This window comes from Xenopus laevis, chromosome 8L (genome assembly GCF_017654675.1).
Source record: "Xenopus laevis strain J_2021 chromosome 8L, Xenopus_laevis_v10.1, whole genome shotgun sequence".
Classification (NCBI taxonomy): domain Eukaryota; kingdom Metazoa; phylum Chordata; class Amphibia; order Anura; family Pipidae; genus Xenopus; species Xenopus laevis.
The window spans coordinates 38,802,552-38,818,605 of NC_054385.1; the positions used below are offsets into that span (position 1 = coordinate 38,802,552).

Here is a 16,054-nt window from a genome sequence, read left to right on the forward strand (position 1 = left end):
AATTTTTATACGCTATTTGGTGGGTGTATGGTGGGAGATGAGCCGACCGGTATTGGCAGAAGACTTGGATATCGGTCGGCTCGTCGATCGTGCTGGCCGAAAAAATTCTGATCAGTCACCTTTGAAGGCACCTGAACATCGCCCATTGTTAGTGCTGTATTCTATTGTTTCTATCTGTATATCTGACAATTCAGCGCTACACATGTGTATTGAAACCAACGATCTTTCCTGGAAAGACCTTTTCCAGGAAAGATTGTAATGTCTATTGCCACCTTAAGAGTCCTAAAGCAAATATATATATATAATATATGCAAAGTAGTTTCCAAGGCTTTGCTATTGGTTAACTATAAAGGTACATGGGCATATTTTACTTTGTGCACATTATCATTTGGAGGCATTCACATAAACCCCCAGTGCAACAAGATCTCTGCATTTTATATACAAGTTTTGCTATAGGTTTCCACTTTTTGTAGAAGAAAAAAGACTCTTTTAATATTTTTATATCGTTGCCCTGTTAATAACTTTGGTATCAAGCATTATTTCTACTGTCCAGGTAGCAAATCAATATTCTGTAGGTGAAAACAAGCAATATGGAAGTTCCCGATGATAGATTTAAATTGAGAATATTCATTTCTGTGTGTAATTCTGTGAAGTTTGGATGGTTTCAGCTGTATATAAAAGGATCAGGTGTATATAAGAAAAATATAACAGAGGGTTTATCTTGGAAAGATACTGTCTCCCCTTGTGGTCATTTCACCTATTTCAGAAGTTATTTGTATTTGTTTGATTGAATTCTTACCTCAGCTGCTATGTCTCCTCAGACTAATTAGTCTCCCATCATTAGCCAAGAAACCGGCTACACACTGTAAATAAATTCCAAAGATTTTTAGTTTCCATGGAGTCAATAAGGAGAAATATTTACAGATTGTCAGATTTGTTTAAAGGTTGTGTCAGTTGTCGGCATCTTTTGTGTATTACATATGTTTAGCATTGGTCGTATTAATGATGATTTTCATCGTTATTCTTAGTTCTAGTGGGGGCAGAATTAAGTATAATACACAGCAAAGGGATCACTACTATGCAGCACAAGAGATGCAGCAATAGAGTTTTTTTTGCTGACCGACAGGGGAAAAAAAAATCTAATTTGCTTAATAAAATGAAATTTTCAACAACTAACGACACTGGTCCAATTAAAAATATTTAATTTACCACCACTCTTTGTAATCTATCCTTTATCCATGTACAAATATTATGTTACAGACCAATATTACTTAATTTGATCAGTAACCTTTTGTGTGTTAATGGATCAAATGCTTCAGCAAAATCGAAGTAGACCACATCCTCTGCCACCTCAATGTGTAGGCTTCTGCTCACCTCCTCATAGAAGGCTAAACAATTTGTCTGCCAAGATCTCTTGCCTCAAAACCATGCTGGCACAAAATTATTGTAAAGGGAATTTCAATTTATTCAAGTAACATTTATTTTATACAAGTGCTACCATGGATGTCAAACTAACTGTTACTGCTACATTGTTTCAAAAGTCAGAAGCAACAGGGCACAATACCAGGAATATGTTTATTGCAGTATACAGAGTGGAACATTATTTATCTGTGTTTTTTATGTATTATTACAGTTTTTCTAATGAAGGTGAATTGCCGTTTAAGCTTTCCCCAAGAGACCTGTTTATCTTAAATTGTAACAAACATATCTAACTAATCTATTCTGGGCTCTCTGCCAAAAGCCAATTAAGTTAGAAACTTTGTATCTTTTTCTAGGCGTTCAGTGCAGGAGATCAAAGAGAAAGTGGGGATATTTTAGCAGGTCATCTTTAGACCAGCCTTCTTGTCTCTTCAGATTCCTCCTGTGTATGCGAGTCTGCCACTTACTCTGGTAATGGTATGGTTGGACCGTGGGGGGGGGGGGCACAGAGGTCTGCATTTGCTCTGTACAAATATAATCCAGCCCCTTAATAAAGCTGACCCCACTGACTTCTGTACAGCAATGCAGATTGTATTTTAAATCAATTGCCTTTTTTATTTTATAGAAGACGTTTTCAAAAGTTGTAAATTGCTTCATGGATTCATCATGTCATTTGCTGTCCATTTTGCCTTCAAAGCATTCTGGCTTGTGAAAGAGCTAAAATAAAAGACTAAACAAGTCCTTAATTATGACTGGTCTTCACTAGATCCGCATACTCGCCTGTAATTAGATGTCGGAAGGATACAAAGGTGCAGCTGTTTTGTAACATGGCTTTGTAAATTGTGATTGCAGTGCAGGATTTTAAGAACAATTCTAAGGGTTTATCTTGGGTAATACTCAAGGAGCGGGCAGGCGCTCTTCTGTTAGTCAGAGTAATTGCCAAGCAGCTGCTTTTCAACTGAAATCTATGTGGGACTCGCCCGGGGCTAACAAATTGATAATGTTCCATAGTCTGACAGGGCTGCCCGGTGGGACCTCTCGAGATAGAAGTCCCAGAAAAATAAAGAGTAACATTGATTTTTATGGAACCATGAAATGATAATACCCCTGACTGAAATGTGACAAGCGAGAGCCAAATCGGCCGAGGAAAGCATTGTGATGTCAGAGAGAAATGTAAAATCCATCCATCTTCTCTGACATCAAATAAGAGCCTTCACTGTGACACCAGCAGAGGAATATGTCTGGGTTTTTTTATTGGAAGTCACATACTGATGATTGTTTTTCATGTTCGTAGCTATAATTAATATTAGTGATGAGAAGGAGACAGTTCTGGCCCATATATTTCTTTTCAGGCAAAATGTAGCTTTATGAAGCTTTAACAATATTTATTATCCTTTTTCTAAGCAGAAGCAAATCTTCCAGGTATTTATATCCCTAGTGGCTGAGGGATTCATATCACTGGGTGGAGGGTGTTCTAGCATTTTGCTTCCTAAAATGGCTGCTGATGATTGTTTTTTTCTTTTTGACCATAGGAAGTTTGCATGTAATTATCAGGCCAATATCCCTGTAAGGTTTTTGAACTTAATGCACCCAGTTTTAAAAGGCAATTTTTATTTACAGGCATTTCAAGGGGTTCCTCGGGAACAGACAAAGTGAAGAGGACGGGGGAAGAGGGTTGAACCCTTTGAAACATTGTTCAGCCTGTGAATAAAGGATGGCTTTTAAAATAAGTTGAATGTTTTCCACTATGTGTGCGTTGAGTTCAAAGACTTGTTTTTCAAGTGGCAAACGTGCCTCGCCAAAAAAACTCTCAGCGCCACCGGCGAGTGTGCCAAGTGCCAACCAACTCTGTGTATTATATTTCAATATCCCTGTAATACATTAAAATCCAAAAACATCTACATGAACTCATAGCATTTTGCAGATGAAAGTAATCTACATTGTCATCTAAATTTTACATCTTTTTTGTGATTTTGATTTCATGGAGATTTTACTAGAGGGTTCGCTTCCATTCTGTGATCAGCAAAGCAAACTGTTTTGTTTTAGAGATACCTCTTGGCAACATCCATTGATGCCATAGGTGCTGTGCTGGTTTGGGAGCAGAGCAGTGTTCCAAAATGATGCTGTGATGGTTTCAGAGTAGAGGTGTGGTCAAAGAGAATAAATGGTGGTGGATGATCAGTAGACAGAGCTATTTTCTTTTGGAGACGCATCTTGGCAAACCCTTTCATGTCATAATGCCATAAGTGCTATGCTGTTTTTGGAGTAAAGTTGTATTCCAAAATAATGATAATGTGATGGTCAAGTGGAGGTGCCGTCAATGGAATGTCTGGTCATTTAATGGTGGTGGATGATCAATAGACAGAGCTGTTTTCTTCTGGAGGTGAATTCATGGCATAATGATGATAATATCTAATCGAGCACATGCAAAAAAAAAAACCCGGTTGATGTGGACCTATGAAGATGTTTGCCTCCAGAGTGCAAGAAAGGATGTCCTTGACGCACTATTTTTGTCTGCATGGCTGAGTGGGTGGAATGATATACAGTAGATGTGGTTTCAGGTTGGGCAGAGACAGAAGATGATTGTTTCCACGGTTAATTCTCTTCTTAATCACTAACAAATCACTACAAGGAGAAAAAAAAATGAAACTTGTTATTGGCATTTGAGAGTGACAAAAAGAAATAATACAAACAATTAACATACCTATTTCCCCTTCCTTTCTTTTTTGTCTTTTCCAAAAGGGCAATCATAATGAAAATCTTTCCTTTCCAGATGTTTAGAGAAATTCCCTGCCATCAGTTTGCATATTTAAAGCAGAACTTCTATTCTCTTTAGATTATATGCGCCAGCGCAGATGTCTAACCTTGTTTGGTAGCCAATAACGTTAAAGCTTAAAAAATGTTATTGCATGTTAAAGAGTAGAAGGATTCCAACAGCTCGGCAGGGAGCTTCCTGAGCCACAGATTGTCCAGCATGATTGACACCATTCTGTGCTGGAATAAAATAAAACCTAACAGAGGTTTGAGCCGTGTATTGTGGGCGAAAGGGGTATAACAGTTCTACCTCAGTACCCATTAAAGATGAAATATTATTGAAATATGAAAATGCAAGATAAAATGACATTACCCTTGGTGGCTGGACCTGCTTGGAACCATTGATCTCTTTAATCTCTTCTGTCAAAATTCTTTCTTTCTTAAAACTTTCTTATCTCTTGTTTCCTTCTCTCCTGTTCTGTCTTTTGCTTTTTCCCCTTTATTTGCCTTTTATTTCTTTGTTTATACCTGTGCTTATACCTTGCTCATATTTTCCTTCAACCTACCTTTTATCTCCTTTTTTATACTTCTCATATCCTCATCCTGACCCCTATCTGTTCTCCCCTCCATATGTCAGATTTTGCATTCCTACAGTAGCCTCTAGGGTAAGGGATTAGAGCAAAGTATACATTTGAGACTACTGGGAGAACCACAGTTATTCAGTTGGGTTAAGCCAATATTTGTTTGTGCAACATTTGGCTTGGCCCCCAAACCAATGAGGGCCAAACCAAATGAGGACAATGTATAATTCTGTATGCTATAGTCCCAAGTATATGTCAAACAGAAATAAGCATTCAATCAAAATCTCACCTCAAATGACCTTCTATCATGGAAACCAAAGAAGGCATCTTTCTTTGATTTATAAATCAGTTACTATATTTACAAATATGTAAAGGAAGGAAAAATGTCCTTATTCATATTTATATTACTGTGTGTGTGTGGCTTTAGGGTATTAGCACAAGAGGGGAATTTCACAGCTCTCTGTTCACTTCACTCTCTCGTTAGGATTTTTTTTAGTGCTTATTTATCAAGGCATGAAAGTGAGAGGTCACCCTTTAAAAAACATGCCCCTAAAAATACTGTACAAGTGATTAGAGAGCTGTGAAATTTCCCTCTAGCAGGCTCATTTTCTATATAAATATGCCCCTATTTTCCAAGAATATCTAAGGCAGCACAAAAGTGTTCCAAATCTTACCCTATGTTACTTTTAAACTGGGCTTCCATGACTATAAAGTTATAAAGTTATTTGTAAATGTAATTGATGTGAAAGTGAACATAGCATATGTCTGGCTGTTTATAGTCTATGTACATTTGGTACATTAACATAGGAACTACGTGTGCTTCAGCTCTAGTTTTTTTTCTCTGTAGACCTAATTCGGCACTGTAGTGTGACAGGCTTTAAATGCACAACAGACCGGGCAGCGAGGATCCGCATGGCTGTAGCTACCAGCATCTGGTTGGAGTTTGCTGCTGCTACTGTTGCTTCTAAACGATTAATGGCATGGCTGGGAACAGTCCATCATCAACCCAGCTCGGCTGACCTTTCCGAGTTCTGAGAGCAGTTGGAATTATATTGGTTTCTGTCACTCTATTCTTCGGAGCATCTGTGCGCAGGACTATAATATTTGACACATTGCTCTTACTTACCATCACCAAGCACTGAGCGAACAGACAGGATCGGCTAGGCAGCATTCTAAAACTCCCAATTTCCTGGTCTCTTGGGCTCATTGAGGCTGATGAAGGTTGTGTGTGTATATATATATATATATATATATATATATATATATACAGCAACACTCTCCCAAACACCCATAAACCTGTTATCCAGAAAGCTCCAACACTGCAAGGCAGTGCCACCATGCTGCCCTAAAAGGAACAAACCAGTGATTGGTCCTATGAATAACTGCGCTAGTTTGCATTTATTGGGCCCCTGTTTATGAAGGTTAGGAGTAATGCCTAAAAAAAATGTTGCACCCTTATGTGTGCAATAGTATCTGAATATTGTGCATGCATGTATAAGCATGTTAGCATGCAGATACTATATGTGTCTTTAATTATAACTTTCCAGTTTCTGTATTAATTGGACCCAAACACATAGAAGGGATTGAAGAGCCTAGGCGTTTCATGTATTGAGTAAAACACTTTTTAGGGCTACATAAAAAAAATAAAAAATAAAAAATATAGTACTTCAGGTCTTATTTTTTCTAGCTTAAATGTTGCTTTTGCTTTGCAGTGGATTCGATTGCGTTCTGAAGAATATTGGAAAATGTAAAGTAACGAGTTAGAAATAATTAGATGTGTTTATCTTTTCGGTGAGCTCGAGCCATCGGTGCAGAGCAGACAAGCATTTAATAATTGGCTGTCTTGTCATTCCCTTAATGGAGAGGAGATGAAAAGGGGAATATTTGATTTCCAGCGATACACTGCTTTGGAATTCAGTACGTTTCTAGACTTGTGTCTGCTCGGACAAGACACTCTTTTGGGCGTATGAAGTTATTGTTGCTGTGAAATAATGCTGTATCTGACAATGAAGGGCCCCCGCCCACTCAGAACACAGGGAGTAAACAAACGATTGCAATGAAGATTTTTTTAATTAGAGGATATTGGAAACCAGGTATTAACTGTGGTACTAAACAAATATTAATAAACCTATGAACTACTAGTTATTACGGGCAGGCTGCGTCTTCATTAGCCAGGATTCCCCAACTGTTACTTTCCGACTATACAACTCCCAGCATCCTCAGTGCGTCCTTAGCAGAATGGTGCTCAGAATACTAGCAGCTGGTACTCTTCAACTTGCAGATTGGAGATGCATGTTTTGTAACTACTCATTGATGTCAGGGCAGTGTAATGTATAGGCGTAATGCTTGTTCAGGTCTTGTAACTCATAGCAATCAATCAGATGTGCGTGTTTTCAGATGACCGGTAAATGTAATATGTGTAGACTGGACGACCATAAAGAATTCCATCTTAAAGGAGAAACAGTTTGCAATACTGGACAAAAAAAATTGATATTCCCCGTCCCTTTATAGAGATATAATCAGTCCATGCAATAGGGCAGTGATCCCCAACCAGTAGCTCGTGAGCAACATGTTGCTCTCCAACCCCTTGGATGTTGCTCCCAGTGGCCTCAACGCAGGTGATTATTTTTGAATTCCAGGCTTGGAGGCAAGTGTTGGTTGTATAAAAACCACGTGTACTGCCAAACAGAGTCTCCTGTAAACTATATAGAGGCAACCAAACAGCCAATCACAGCCCTTATTTGACATCCCCGTGGATTTTTTCGTGCTTGTTTTACTCTTCAAATCTTTTTACATTTAAATGTGGCTCACGAGTAAAAAAGGTTGGGGACCCTTGCTCTAGGGAATGTGACAGTTTAGATTCCCTGCCATGCACACATTAAGGTTAGTTTGCTAATTACACAACCAGTATATTTTTAGACAGTGGGAGGAAAGAAACGGGCACAGAAAAGAAAATACAAACTCCTTGGAGACAGTATTCTGGTTGAAATCAACAAGGCTCCGCACAACGTTAGGCAGTGATAGAACTGATGCCAGTCGGGATCTATAAATGCAGGTGATGGTCTGTTTTGTGCATGCAGTAAAAGCACTGTATTTTTCAATTCAAAAGGAAATAAAATAGAAAATGAGCATTACTTATGCCTACAATTTGCCTTTAAAGCAAAGTAATTACAATAGAAGCACTTTATTCCAGTTTTATGCAGTAGAACCAACTCTTTTAATTGCTTGCAATGTCTCCATTATGTAACATGGGAAGAACCTCACTTTTTTCCTCCAGGCTGATTGACATTTCTCACTTTAGTGCACCCCAGGGGTGTCTGAGCAAAAAAAAAAATCGATCGATTATGAGCGACAAGGGAAAGTGTATTAGTAGAAGTAGAAGCAGTGAATTAGGGACAATCTTGAAAAGTCAAAAGACCGGTAAAGTTAATAGATTATTTATATGGTGTATCAGTTATTAATGTTATTTTTGCAGGACCAGCAGCTTTTGGATTTCCTTTGCTATAGATAGTGAGCACCATTGACTGGGGCAGCTTTTGGATTGTGTACAGTGAAATGAAGCTAGGTGAGAACAAATGAGCAATGAATGTAGGGCAGAACAATGGAGTCAACCTTTTTTTTAAAATGTCGTTGACTTTGGTCCAAATTTAAAATGATGATGTTGTAGAAGCCTGTGGAGACCCTGGTAAGTCATGGGCCATAAAATCCATTTGAAAAGCTACATTTATACCATGGCCTCCAATTGGATGGTCCAGGGTGTTCAACAGAATATAACATTCTTCAAATAAACCTCGCTATAGTAAATAAATAGAGCCAAATAATAGGAGACGTGCATCTAGCTCCACCGTTTCATATTTACGTGCAAGCTGTATCATTTTTTGGATATGACTTTCGAATAAGAGAGTAATTATTAGGAGAAGGTTGTTAATTATTGATATGGATTAAGTCAGCCTCAACTGAAGGCTCTGTATAATCAAGTATCATTTTAATTGCAGATGAAGGGTCAGGCAGTGATATGTTATTTGAAATATTGCTGGAGCATCATGCACAAAATTATCCTTGGTAAATGCTGCAGTGCAGAAAAAGTGGCACAGAGATAAAATTGTAGACACATTTAAAGATAGAAAACAAGTAGTTAGACAAAGGTACTAATGAAAGGCTAAAGAGACTGTACTGGTTTACTGAGATATATAGTGTACTGCAGACACTTCCCAAGTATAGAAGCGAGTGTATAGGCATTGAGCAGACTAGAAGACAAGATTCCATTTGATAAGCATGGCTTGAGGCAGGAGAGACCGTTGTTGCAAGTATTGATCGAGAAGATTGTCTTTGAGCAGCTTCTCAGCAGCATGATGAAACAAGATGGAAGTTCTAGTAGAAAGCGCAGGAGAGTGAACTATAGAATTGCCAGGCAGTGGACCTTTAGACCAAATTATACATCTGGTGAGGTTCCTTTGTTAGGAAACCTCTGGTGGATTCTGATGTTGACTCCTGAATGGATTGAAAATGCAGACTGTGACCTTGTTTTTTTTTCTTTTTCGATTGCAGAAATTAGTTTTCACTCTCAGAATTATCCACCTTCCTCTTAAACCAGTGTTTTCTTGATTGTAGGGCCTGCCCTTATAGTCAGACTCACCGCAGTGGGTGAGGGGGCCAAGAATGAAGGCCATTTGGGGGTGGATGCTTATGCATTGACCTGGATAGGAGTAAAACTATAGGAGTTCAAACTCTAGTAGGGTGTCTTTTACAATATTTTTATGTATTTGAAACATTATTATGAGCTCAGGGGGTCCTGAGCACATTTAGTATCACTATGCAGGCGGGGCTGAACCCAAAATAATTTTGATCTCCAGGAAAAGGGGGACAGAAAACTCTCTCTCATCTAGACTCTATCTTCTTTAGTATGAACTTGGAGCTGATCAGTACATTTTCGAACCTTGAAGCAATGTGTAGTAGGGAACACAGCATCTTGCATAATATTACCTGTTTGTGACAGCTACTGAGGTAGGTATCCAATAATAATAGTGTTAGCAGGACATGCGACTGCTATGAGGCATAGAGGGCCCAGACATTCTTAGTTTTACTAACTTTTAAGTTTTACAACTACTTAATCACAGGAAATGTACAGAACACGTCCCACTGTAGATTAGGACTGCTAATTTTTCCATGGCTGATAAGAGTTAGCGGAATTAATTTTTGGAACCTGCCCAAAAATGTTTCACTGGGAAACCCCAGTATGACGGGCATGGGTTCGTAGGCTCCCCAGAAAAATATTTAAGGTCTTAAATTCTTGAACTTGGGAAAAAAATATCTGTACAAAGCACATATGTTGGCTTTGTGCACAAGCCCAGACCCTCTGCTTTGCACACTACGTGCCACGTTACCCAGAAATATAACTAACCTTACTCTTCTTTCCCTCTTCCTTCCCTGTTAGTGATTTCTAATTGTCATGAAACATTTTGATTGGGTGGGTAGTAAAATACAAGCCAGGCGGCAGCCTGCATACAATCCCACCTGTAACTTCTCATATACAGGTGGATGCAGTGTTTGTTTGGGTGACCCTGTGGCTTGCAGGAATCCTAAATATTTGCTGAATAACTGTGACTCTCAGGTATGCAGGAGTCTCTATATCATGACATGTCACTGGGGAGGATATTGGTATTTATTAATTAAACCAAGTAAATAAAAGCCCTTTAAACCCAGCTGGAAATGGTCAAAAGATGTACTTGAAAAGATTGCTAATATCTATGATTAAACATTTTTTCAGTGCCAGTGAAAATATTTGCAGAAATATAGAGATGGTAAACACCACTGGGTCTGGTGTGTAATTATCTTTCCCTTTGAGTCAGTCATTGTGGGTTTGAAATTCAAGGCATTTTTGGCAGGATTTGGCTGTCGGAAAGCAGAAAGCTTTATAATGTATTTCTGTAAGTGAAGGTATAATAAAAGAATGTCCGACATTTCAGTTTGATGGCCTTGTACACAGTAATCAGGGATTAGATTGAGCAGGGGACAGAGCGTGGGCATTGAAGGACCACTAGATCTAAAATCCAGGCAGAAAATGTATCTTGTAGCATTCACATTATAGTGATATTTATATATAGGTATACATATATATTTATTTATATTTGAGTTTACTTTAAAATGGGGTTCAAAGCAACCTTTTGTTTTGCAATTTACTCTAGCCGAATTTACATGTTGTGTCCTAGGATAAAGTACAAAAATATAAGGGTAGTCAAAAGGGATAAAACAATCAGATCTATAACCAGAGAAGAAGAAAAGCTGCCGTGTGAAGTAACCAAACCACATATGGAGATATATGGTGCAAAGAAAAGATTGGTTTAGGGCAATTAGTGTGATTGGGATCCTATTACCAGGCATAATTAAGTATACAATGCGTATTGTGTAAATGGTGAAGGACTTGACATTTTATCTCTTCTTTCTCTAGGACCCCATGTTGCAACGCTGTCATTACCAGCTCTGATTAATGACATCAGAAGAATAAGCTTTAGAGAAGGGGTGAGGCTCCAGGAGGACGTGTAATTTGGAACATCAACATGAGAATCCTCGACTAAGAAGGTTAGAAACTGGGGAATGATGCCAGGCCTTGTGTTGGTGGGTGGCATACTATTTCTGGATCAGTAGTCATGGAATTTATCATGCAACGGGCACCTTTTTCTGGGTTTGAGGTATCAATTTGATGTACACTGTATTGTGAAGGAATTCGCCAGCTCTCTGGGTTAATTGCCCCTGCCTGGAAAACCACCCTTGCCTCAGACCTTAAAACATGATTTCTTGGGTGCATAAGGAATTCTTTCTGTAGGTGCATTTTAGTTTTGAAAACTTTGCTTTTGTAACCTACAGAGAATGGCACACTTAAGCCATTATATATATATATATATATATATATATATATATATATATATATATATATATAAAATAAATAAGACGCTTTGCAGCTAGTGCACACGGCGAAAAAATCAAATGCCCGTGTGCTGGTTCAAAATTAATTACATTGTATGTCAGCCAAAAGAACCGCACCAACCAGGACTTGGTATAAAGTTTCAAAATGCAAAATTTATTTTCAACGTTTCAGCTCCATAACTGGAGCTGTTTGGATAGCATGTATACATAGTGACACATATGAATAGATGATAAGCGCAGTATAATGGTGAACAGACCCAGTGTGTGTATATAGGCACACGGAAAGGAATTATCTGAAGCAGGGTCAATGTGCACAAAGATACGCTTACATAGAGGAACAGAGAAAAAGGGAGAGACATTCACATATTGGAATACTGTATCTTTCCTTTCCCTGCTTCCCCCAGAGATGAGATGAGTGTTTCCACCCTAGACCTGTCAGTCCTTGTGCTCTCTGGATGCGCCCCGGCACTGCCGATGCCTCTGATTCTTTCACACTTGTCTACTTCAATCTCATGCCGCAAGACAAGTGAAAACCAGAAGGGGAAAGGATGGAAGGAGAGAGCCACAGCTCCATAAAAACAAGCTGCAGCAAACTGATCGCCATGCCCAGCAGGGAAGGCTTGAGCAACATGGTACTTAACCCATGCTATGCCAGCTGAGCCCAATGGCTGCCCATGACACTTTACGTAGACCTCTGCACTTTATGGCATTGCTGCAGGACTAGACATCTTATTCCTGTTACAATTTCAGTGGCTAACTAGGGTTTTACATTTAGGTGGAAAACCACTTCAAAAGGCAGATTTTGACTTTAACCATATGTATGGCTCTGAATATATCTATCTATCTATATATATATATATATATATATATATATATATATATATATATATATATATATATATATGCTAAGGGCTCAATTCTAGTCAGATGCTGAAGATAGGACTCTAACTAGGAGACAAAAGGCTGTTTACATGAATATGTCCGACTGTCATGCAGAAGTTGTGTACATGACTCGAATCACTATAAGCAAAAGGCTATTGTGCAAATGAGAAAATGTACCGTGCAAGCATGATTATTAGCATTTAATGACAATGACATGATACCGACCTTAGGGAGATTGGGATTAAGTAATATCTACTCAGATATTAGATAAGGGTCAGAGTTTGAAATTAAAATGTTCTATTTACGTAAAGCCTGAAGTCTGAGGGGACCCTGAAAGGTAAAGGAAAAAATGACTTCTAATGAATATGTGGCGTGGGTGACTAACCTAGTACAGCGTGGTAGTTTCTAAGCGGATTAATTTGCTCATACTTTTGTGATATTGATCTGTCACAGGGACCAGAAGCATTCGCTCCAGCTTTAGCAGAACTCCAGTTGCCAGAATTCACAGGTTGCCTAGTCTGCTGGTAGTTCTGCAATAGTAGGAACAAAGCAGGATCTCGCACACCCAACAGATAACAGCAATATGCCTGGTGCTCACTGGCAGAGGTTCGGCAGCCCCAGAACAGAGTACAGCAAAGGAATTCCAACGGCACACAGGAATTCCAACGGCACATGCTTGACAAAGGGGTTCTACTCCCCGAAACGTTGCATCGCACTCCGCAATGAAATACATTTTTGAAGATTTCTCACAGTCCTGTGTGCCGTTGGAATTCCTTTGCTGAGTTCTGCAATAGTGCCAGAGGTAATTATTAGTAGGGATGCATCGAATCCACTATTTTGGATTGGATTTTTACCTCCTTGTTTTGTGACCAAAAAGTCATGTGATTTTTCCTCCCCACCCCTAATTTGCATATGCAAATTAGGATTCGGATTAGATACGGCCGGGCAGAAGGATTCGGCCGAATCCTGGCTGAATCCCGAACCGAATCAGTGCATCCCTAATTATTAGTATTAAAGGAGAAGGAAAGTGTTCTTGCACTTGGGGGTGCCAAATGTTAGGCACTCCCAAGTGAGTGTATTTACTTACCTGAAACCCCGGGCCGGTGCTCCTATCTGCAGAAAACAGCACAGGCCGGGGTTATACCAGTGAGCACCACGGAGCGATCCTCTTCTGGCTTCTTTTTTCTTCTCACGGCTGTGCATGCACAGTAGAGCAAAAAGCTGAACTTTTACTAAAAAGCCGGCTATTTCTTTCAACTGCGCATGCGTCTGCCCTGGGAAATATGAAGCAAGACGAAGCCGGTCGTGCTCGCTGGAAGAACCCCGGGCCAGTGTAGTTTTCTGCTGATAGGAGCACCAGCCCTGGGTTTCAGGTAAGTCAATACAATCACTTGGGGTACCTAACATTTGGCAATCCCAAGCGCAAACAGACTTTCCTTCTCCTTTAGGGGTTGTTTGCCTATAAATTAACTTTTAGTATGGCATACACATGGATATTAAGAGACAAATTGGTATTGGTTTTTCAGTTATTTAGCATTTTGTTCAGCAGCTCTCATACCTGAAATTTCAGCAGCTATCGGGTTGCTATGGTTTTATTTACCTTAGCAACCAGGCAGTGGTTTGAATGAGAGACTAGAATATGAATAGGCGAGGGACTGAATATCAAGATAATGTATAAAAAAAAATAATGTTAAAATTGTAAGCTCATAGAGCAAAAGGTTTTTGGGTGCCTTGGGGGCCTTAATTTGAAAGCTAGATGTAGAAGATGAAGGCAAATAATTCAAAAACAAAAATAAATAATGAAGACTGATGGCAAATTTCCTAGAAATGGGGCATTCTTTAATATAATAAAAGTTAACTTAAAGGTGAACCACCTCTTTAACATGTATTTATAAAGCCCTAACATATTCTGCAGATTACATAAAAAAATACAACAGATAACCAATACATGAGGTTAAGTGGGTCCTGCCCAAAGCTTTACAATCTTAGAGAATTGAATAGATAGTATTTAAAGGGGGCAAAACCTCAGACAAAACCAACTCTTTTAGGATCATCTCATCTCGGATATCTAGCCCACTTTTACTTACCACTATTACACCTAATGTTGTTTAGGTGTTTAGAAAAACATTGTTTAATGTATTTGCCAAAGAATGCATAAAATCAAGAATAGAGAGTCAAGGTTAAGTTTGCTTTAAATATCCATGCCTGTGGTGGCTTCCATCATGCTTTAACCCTTTAATATGGACCTTAACCACCATATTGCTCACCCAATCCATCCACTTACACCATTTGCCCCACCCCTTTACTGCCTGACCCCACCCCTTACATAATTGCCCCTCCCCCATATGTCCAGGCCGAAATGTTTATTTTCAGAAGAATTTATGTCTGCTCTTGCTCCCTTATTTATCTAAAGCTGTTAGGGAGGATTCACTTGCATATTGCCATTTTAGAGAGTTAACAGGAGCAATATTTGGTTCACACAGAAACCAAACCCTAATTTACATAATACAATGAAAGAAAAAACACTTCATTTGTCTAGAGCTTTAAAGAGCAAGAGTTTGGATATTGGAATATGAAAGATGCTGTGTAGATATTCCGAGGCACTTATAAAAGTCTCCCTGCCCCCACATGCTAATTACTGCCTTATTTCAGTACAAAGTGCAAAATGATAAGGTGTATTTTACACATAGTTGTACACATCTCCTCTCATTCATGCAGCACATTCATACAGCTAATGGGTAATCAAGAGGCATATTGCTCAAAGCACTTTAAATTGTATAATCATAAATTACTGCTTACACCGAATATAAATAGCCATGTTTCGATGAATTGTGACTGGCTTTAATTACGTGAAACAATACTTGGCATCCTGTGGAAGATGTATTAAGACAAAAAAGTAGTATCTATAAAATATCTCTAAATACGCAGTAAAATTTGAAACCCCAGCATGATGTATGCACAGAGCACTGGTATTCATTTTTATCTGCATATATGCATAGGAGCGGGGAGCTGCCATTTTGTTACCTTGGCAGAGGAAAGCTTGGGAATCTTACATCAATAATATAACATTGCCAATACTGAATACAAATGAGAAGTGGGAATTCTATTTAAAGGGATTGTTATACATAATTTTCTGCTCTTGTATTAGTATACTGAACACTTTTTCTTATGTACTTTATGCTGTCCATCGCCTTCTTCATACACGTATGGGACCTATTATCCACAATGCTCAGGACTTGGGGTATTTGTAATCTGAATCCCTTTACCTTAAGTCTACTAAAAATCATTTAAATATTCAATAAACCCCGATAGTATTGTTCTGCCTCCAATAATTATTCGTTTTATCATATTTTGGATCAAGTACAAGGCACTGTTTTATTATTACAGAGAAAAAGGAAATTGTTTTACAGAAATGTAATTCTTTGATTAAGATGATAGATGGCCTTCCTGTTATTTGGAGCTTTTTGGATAATGAGTTTCTGGGTAAGGGATAC

The 16,054-nt window shown here is 38.7% G+C and overlaps 1 protein-coding gene across 3 annotated transcripts in view; it reads left to right on the forward strand.

Annotated features, from left to right (window-relative positions):
- nexmif.L (neurite extension and migration facto L homeolog) overlaps positions 1-16,054 on the forward strand; it is a 233,338-nt gene that overhangs the window by 103,643 nt on the left and 113,641 nt on the right. For all 3 annotated transcript variants that reach the window (XM_018229817.2, XM_018229818.2, XM_041572722.1), the window contains exon 2: positions 11,203-11,333. The gene's annotated coding sequence lies outside the window, so the exon portion shown is untranslated. The remainder of the gene's footprint in view (positions 1-11,202; positions 11,334-16,054) is intronic.